Genomic DNA, 8,157 nt, shown 5'->3' on the forward strand with positions numbered 1-8,157 from the left:
TCGCGAGGGTGGCATTGGTGGCGCCGCGAACGTCGGCAGCCCTCGGAGTCAAAAAGAAAAGAAAAAATAATAAAACGGTTTTTTTTTTTGCTGAGTCTGTACGAACGAACGAACAAACGCCGTCCTTAGAAGAAACAACAAAATAAAAAAAACCCGCAGCAGAGGTGATGTTAATTGCACGGGGAATGGTCGTGTCAGCGAAATGGGGGCTCCACGGGGGCTAGGGGATGGTTACCACCTCGCCTGGTGTACAGGGAAAGAGGTCGTGGGTTCGATCCTGACCCTGACGCAGTCTGCGTGTCTCTCTCTCTCTGTCTCTCTCTCTCTCTCTGTCTCTCGATCCCAGGGGTTGCGTGCGTTTTTCTCCGGGTCCTCGGGGTTTTCCCTCCACATTTAGAATCAACGTCACGCGTTTAGAGTTTTTGGCTGCTATACGTGGTGATGATGATGATAATGATGAGCCCACTCCGTTGGGCCATCATTTGTGATAGCCAGCTCGCTTTGGAAATAATATCTGTATAGCTCAGTGGGGGTAAACAAAAAAAGTTGAGTTTAAATAAGAGGGCGGACAAAAGTTTTGGCCGTATTGCTTCAACGGTGGCTACGTTTTGCTGTGGCCGGGTTGGGGTTTCCTCTGCTTCCTCTTCTTTTCAAGATCAGTGCAGCGCAGGTCCCAACGGTCCAGAAGCCCCAATCTTGCCGAGTGGCCAGCAACAAACGGCACTCCTCGAAGTGTTCATTATAGAACGCATTTCCCGATCGCAGCAAGGTTACGCGGACTTGGGGAGGGGTGTGGGGGAGGCGATGGTGGTGGTGGGAGAGAAGGGAATGCCAAAGTGGCGCAGCGCGAGGGAAGGAGCGGACAGAAAGGTGGAGTGAGCTGCAGTGTGGTGAGTTGGTGGGTGGGTGGGTGAGTGGGTGGGTGAGTGGTTGGGTGAGTGGGTGAGTGAGTAGATGGTTGAGTGAGTGGGTGAGTGAGTGAGTGGGTGAGTGAGTGGGTAGTTGAGTGGGTGGGTTAGTGAGTGGGTAGTTGAATGAGTGTGTGAGTGAGTTGGTAGTTGATTGAGTGGGCGAGTAAGTGGGTAAATTTTGATTTAAAGCTTTCGTGACTGCAGGGATTCATATTCTTGGTTCTTTCGGTAAAGTCACGTAGAAGGGCAATCCAATAAAGTAATAAAAATATAAAACAATAAAATTCTCACGACGTTTCGACTGCAACACAAGCAATCATCATCAGGTGCGAAAACCACAGCAAGAAAATTTGAAAAAAGTGGCGGTTTTTTTTTAACGTTAGCACCACGGAGAGCGATTTGGCAGTTATTCAGATGGACGAGTCCATCTATGTTCGAAAAAGAGGAGGGGGGAGACGAAAATAATGGATGCGGTCTGAAAACCACCATAACCGTGAACAATCAATTAAGACCCGAAATGGTGTATCAAATCCTTCCAATGATTGCTAAGCCAGAATCCATCTTCTCGGTTGAAATTGTCTCTGTGTTTGTATATGTGGATAGCCTCATGAACGAATCTCTCAAGGTAGCCAGATGGCTTGCAAAGAACCTCTATATTGGAGAAGTCAATGTCATGTGAGCCTACTGAATTATAACAGTGATCTGCCAAGGCCGAGGTGTTGGTCCTACCGTGTTTTAGGTCTGCTTTGTATTCACGAATTCGGTCCTAGACATGTCGTTTGGTTTCTCCAATGTAACTACTACCACAGAGGCAACTTAGTTTGTAGATGCCAGGGTACTGTATGTCCGGAATCACATCTTTTGCAGACGGAACCAGATCACGGATTTTATGTAATGTGTGGAATCGGACCTGGATCTTGTGTTTATTCAAGATTTTGGAGATCTTTTTTGTGATCCCCGCAATGTAGGGTAAAGTGATGGTTTTGAATGGCTCCTCAAGAGGGTCCTTCTTCATGGTTGGAATGATAGCTTTGCGGATTGTGTAGTCGGAGTAACCATTAGCCTTAAGAGCTTGGTGTATGTGCTTGAGTTCACTGGCTATGTGTTCCTGTTCCTGATGAGGGAATTCTTCTGGGATGGATGGTGGTGGGAATCCGGTTTCAGGTAAGCATCCGTATGGGTAACTTTCCTAAAGACAGAGTGGCTCATTGAACTATCAGGTCTCTTTTTTATTAGGACATCCAAAAAAGGTAGCTTGCCATATTTTTCGACTTCCATGGTAAATCTGATGGCTGGGTGTATGGAATTGATGTGGTCGAGGAATTGGTCTAGAGCAGGCCGGCCATGTGGCCAGATGACAAAAGTGTCATCCCCGTACCTCTTCCATAAGGTTGGGCGCAGAGTGGCAGTCTGGATGGCGTCAGTCTCAAATTTCTCCATGCAAATGTTGGCTACAACCGGAGATAGGGGGGATCCCATTGGGGTGCCCTCAGTTTGTTTGTAGAAAGTTCCATTACAAGTGAAGTATGTATTGGTTGAGCAGTGTCTCACCAGGGGGGGTACATCAGTATGCAGTCCTTGATGAACCAAGTCTTCAATGATAGCGATGGTGTCAGGTACAGGAACTTTGGTGAATAAGGAAACTACATCAAAACTTTTGATTTAAAGCTTTCGTGACTGCAGTAATTCATATTCTTAGCTCTTTCGGTAAAGTCACGTTGAAGAGAAACAATACAATAATAAAATATATAATATATTTTATTGTTTCCCTTCAACGTGACTTTACCGAAAGAGCTAAGATTATACATCAAAACTGACAAGCAAGTCGTCTGGGGACAGGGAAATACCCGTGATTGTCGATACTAGGTGAGTATAATTTTGTACCACAGATGTGATTTTTCCAGTGAAAGGCCGGAGGATTTCAGACAGAAAACGAGCCAGTTTGTAGGTGGGGGGAGTTGATAGTAGAGACGATGGGACGAAGGGGTGTATCTATTTTATGTATTTTTGGTAAGCCGTATAATCTTGGTGGCCTGGCAGCAGAATGTTTCAACGAGAACTGTTTGGTTTGATCAATTAATGCGGTTAAATCAGAAATGATTTTGTTGGTTTGTATGACGAGGCTGTTGGTGGGATCTCTTTTTATTTTTATATAGCTGCCATCGTTGAGTAATTCTTGAATTTTGTTGTTAAATTCTATTTTATCCATGATAACAGTGGCATTGCCCTTGTCGGCTGAGAGGATGACAATGTCATCCCTCTTTTTTAATTTATATAATTCAAAACGCTCATCTTGGCCGAGGTTGCTAGCTGGCATCTTAGCGTTTTTGAGGGTTGCAGCGATTTCAGATCTTGCTACGTCTGCACCGATGTGACCCAGGCCCTTGAGAGCCACGTCTACTTGGGCAATTATATCATTAACTGGTATGTGTTTAGGTGTGACTGCAAAGTTTAGCCCTTTAGCTAAAACGGATTTCAGACCATCGGAAATAGAACTGTTACTGCGATTAATTACGACTTTGTTAACTTTTAACTTTTTGGTGTGTGGGTCCGGTCTTTTGTTGGAGAGGAGGTTAAATTTAGAAATTAGGTTGTCCTTACATTTGGTCGACATAGTGGCAGCTGAAGAGGCAGTCATATTGTCTACATGTTCCCAATCCGATGTGGACATTGTTGCCGTCAATGATAAGTGTGATTTGTAGAGTGTCTTGTCTAACTGATCTAGTTCGGTGCGTATAAGTCTGATTTTCTCTGAGATAAGAGCTAAGCTAGTTCTGGAAAGAATTCGTTTCGCATTAGAAGAAATTACAGCAGCAGAGGTCAGTGTAAATGCGATTAGTATTACCCCAAAGACGCGGCATCTCTTCAGAAAGGTGAGAGACTCGATCAGCTGAGCCTTCTTATCCCGGAGTTTGTTGAAGGATCTCAAAGTTATGTGGAAACCCTCCCCGTAGAGGCGGTTAAATAATTTTGATTTAATTCTTTCGTGACTGCAGGGATTCATATTCTTGGTTCTTTCGGTAAAGTCACGTATAAGGGGTAGTTGAGTGAGTGGGTGAGTGGGTGGTTGAGTTTGTGGGTGAGTGAGTGGGTAGTGGAGTGAGTTTGTGGGTGAGTGAGTGGGTAGTTGAGTGAGTGGGTGAGACAGTGGGTAGTCGAGTGAGTGGGTGAGTCAGTGGGTAGTGGAGCGAGTTAGTGGGTGAGTGAGTGGGTAGTTGAGTGAGTGGGTGAGTGAGTGGGTAGTTGAGTGAGTGGGTGGGTAGTTGAGTAGGTGAGTGAGTGGTAAGTTGAGTGAGTGGGTGAGTGGGTAGTTGAGTGAGTGGGTGTGTGGGTGAGTGTGTTGTTGTGATGTGGGTCACCCACCCCCTCGTGTACCGTTCCGGTCTTCATCGGTGCTCGCTAAAAGCACTTACCCCAATAGTCTGTTCAAGGCTATGCAGGGGATCGTTGTATTTGTCTTTGTTGCTGTGACCTGCAGTGTCGTGGCTGAGTGGGTGAGTGAGTCAGTAGTTGAGTGAGTGTGTTATCGTGAACCGCAGTGTGGTGAGTGTGTGACTGACAGTCCTCCAATCCAGCAGTGGATCGATCACGGCTCACGATGGTGGCCCAATTATTGTACCGGGCTCGCCTCTGTGCGCCGAGTAAAATGTCTCACGACGTGATGATGTAAATTAAAACAACATCAGTGGAGCTCTGTGAACGTCTCTCTGTGCAGGGTAGGTGTAGATTATTTAGATTATTTGGCTGCTGTAGATTGCCTCGCGACAAGCCACCTCGTTGAGCTATCATTTGTGGCCAGGTCACTTCTGAAAAGCGAATGGCTCAGAGGGCCTTACGTAGTAAGATAGAAAACATTGTTTAGTTTTATTTGTATAGATTCTTTTAAGTGATTTGTTCTCCTTGCCAATACTTTGCAATTATATAGTATATTTGGATAATTTGTTATTGTAACGTTCTGACCCCGTGCCCCTTGCTGGACATTTGTGAAAAAGAGCTTCATAGCTCATCGGATTCCTCCTCCAGTATAAATAAATATTTTGATGCAGTGGTCTCGTGGGCTGTTTAACCATACTTCACCGTGCCGGTCAATGCGCGTTCGTGTACGCTGGCTGCCCGGGACTGGTTTAGATATCGCTCGCAACTAATTTTAGCCACGACCGAGAGGTGAACTCCGTTTGCCGGATCGGTGTCGTGGGTGCGCCAACCACTGCGCCACCGCTCCCAACCTCACAGCATAACTGCCGTCTGGAACGCTCTTCCTTCCCAACATTAGGAAGCCACGGGAGCTATGCACTTTTAAATAATCGAGAGTGACGAAATGATTTCTTCAGAACTTGCTTCTCGCGTTTAGTTCATTATCCTCCAATTAGCACGGCTGGATACGTACGGTGCGAACGAAGTTCAACAATACAATAAGCAATGAACACGCGAGGGCCCTGTTGTAAATCCACCGCTGGATGTGGGCCGCCGCGTGCCACTGCTGGTCGCGGGGGCTATCCGATCATACTCCACCACGCCGGTCAGGGCAAGTTCATGAAGGCGGGGAGCAGAGACGTGGGAGCATAGTGCAATGCAACAATGGGTGTCGCTGCACCGCCGCTTTAAGTGACCACAGTTTCCTCCTGCAGCAGCCTGCAGCCGCCTGCATTGTGCTCGGTAGGCGGAGGAAAGCATTCCGCAGTGAACACTTTGTATTCATCCTTAAGCGCTTACGTCCTGGCGTTCTTGGTGTAGTTTCACGTGCACAACTCACACTCCGGTGCCACTGCTTCGTGGCGAAATGTTGACTACTTCAGCTGGTTTGTGCAGGAGGTCGTGGGTTTGATTCCCGACCCTTAACGCCTGCTGCTGAATAGTTGGGGTCTGCGTTTCGCTCTAACCCGTGGTCGCGGGGATTTTTCTCCGGGTCCTCCGGTTTTCACCTCCACATTTAGAACCACGCGTTTAGAGTATTTGGCTGCTATACATTTACACGTGATAAGCCACTTCGTTGTGCTATCATTTGTAGCCAGGTCGCTACTGAAAAATTGCTACATATAGCTCAGTGGCTTTGCAACCGATACAACCATACAGCAAACCCATCGAGTTATGTACGGTTACAGAGACACCCGCAGAGATGCATTAACGAGACAAGCCACGTTCGTGCGCCTTTTGGCAATGCAACCCATACAACAATGTCGTAAAATCACTCGAATCAACGGAGGAGGGACATTGAACGGAGGAGGAATAGCGACACGACACGAACACTCTCTCTCTCTATGCCGAAGCCCTCTCCTCGTGATCAGGAGCATCAGCAGCAGTCGAGCAGCTGCACCGCATTAGCAGCTGCCATCATCATCACCACCACCACCATACCCGACCTGCCAATAGAATACCTGTAACCCAGTGTTCTTCATTGCACGACCTCCTGTAGACCAGACGAGCTCGTTAACATCTCGCCACCGCGGCCGTCCGTCTCGTTGTATCGCCCATCCCGTAGCACAGTCAGGGGTGGATATGGCACCGCCTCGACGCTCACGGGTAGAGGGGAGTTCCACAACCCATCCGTGCGGTGTTCCACCAACCCTCGCTGCTGCCTCCACAGTCCTGGATTACAGAGGGCCGTATGCCGTAGCAGCGGAGCCAGCACCGCTCAACCTATCATCATCATCATCACCATCATCACCATCATCACCATCATCATCACCATCATCACCATCATCATCACCACCACCATCATCATCACTATCATTACCACCATCATCACCATCATCATCACCATCATCACCATCATCACCATGATCACCACCAACACCATCATCATCACCACCATCATCACTATCATTATCATCATCATCATCACCATCATCATCGCCATCATCATCATCATCACCATCATCACCACCATCACCATCATCATCACCACCACCACCATCATCATCACCACCACCACCATCATTACCATCATCATCACCATCATCACCACCATCATCACCATCATCACCATCATCATCATCACTATCATTACCACCACCACCATCATCATCACAATCGTGGGTAACATCACACGTTGGGCGATCGCACCTCCCAGTGGTCATCGTCGCAAGGCCACGCGGGCCACTTGGCGGCCCCTGGTGGCCTTTAGTGCGGCCCCCCCCCGACAACGCACACAGAGTGACAACAACAACAACACCCCCAACATAGTTTAACACGCAGACTTTCGCGACCAATATCATCCCTACTACATATTCTTGCTTCATTCGGTAAAGTAACGTCGACAGAAAACAAAAAAAAATAATAACAAGTAAAATGTATGAAATAAAAATGTAAAATTTAAATAATAAAAATAACAAATAGAAAATAATAAAAGCAAAAAAAAACATAATAAAAAATAAAAAAGTTAAATAAAATCAAATTAAAAATTAAAATAAATTGAAAATAATTAAAGCAAAAAAAAACCCACGACGTTTCGATCGCAACACAAGCGGTCTTCATCAGGCGGAGCGGTGGGGGGTTTGTTTTAAAATTAGTGCGGCGACCCCACACACACACACATACCGATGATGATGATGATGACATCTGAGCGGAGAAAGTGTCACCACCACCACCACCACCCCCTCCTCCCTCTGTGAACGAGCGAGAATCAGTGCATCCTCGACGGAGGTACGAACACCTCTCTCTCCGGCGTTCCAATTGTCACTGCCGGGCCGATGCCGCAGAGCGGAATGCGCGGGCGTTTGTTCCAAGTGCCGCGCCTGGAGAACGGCTCGAATTTAATCGGCGAACCTTTTTTTTTTTGGACGAGCCGGTGCTGTTTCGGGGGGGGGGGGGGGAGGGGGGCGGTGGGTATCGTTGCGTCGAGCGCCGCTAGCCCCATCATAACACCGGCGGCCAGCATTTGAAACCTCGCTCTAAATATAGTCTGGGTCTGCTGCTGTGTGGCTGTCTGGGCGGGCCGGCGCTCACGCGATGCGAACGGTGGCGTGGCGTGAGTCGCGGGGAGAGATAAAGACTCCCCCCCCTCCTTCCCCTCGCCCCGTATAGCTCGCACGCTCGATTGGGGGGCAGGTGCTGTAAGCGAGCGCCTATGAAGAAGGCCTGCAGGGAGCACGGTGGGGTGGAGGGAGGGGGGGGGGATATCACCCACGCCCGGCTGCCTTTGTTTCCCCAGCACCGCTGAAGTTTACACACAGCGCCACGTGACAGGTACTCACACGGCACCAGGTACTCAGCACCAGGTACTCACACGGCACCAGGTACTCAGCAC

The sequence above is a fragment of the Petromyzon marinus genome, chromosome 42 (assembly GCF_048934315.1).
Source record: "Petromyzon marinus isolate PM22_M1 ecotype Great Lakes invasive population chromosome 42, UKy_Petmar_22M1.pri1.0, whole genome shotgun sequence".
NCBI classification, from domain to species: Eukaryota; Metazoa; Chordata; class Hyperoartia; order Petromyzontiformes; family Petromyzontidae; genus Petromyzon; species Petromyzon marinus.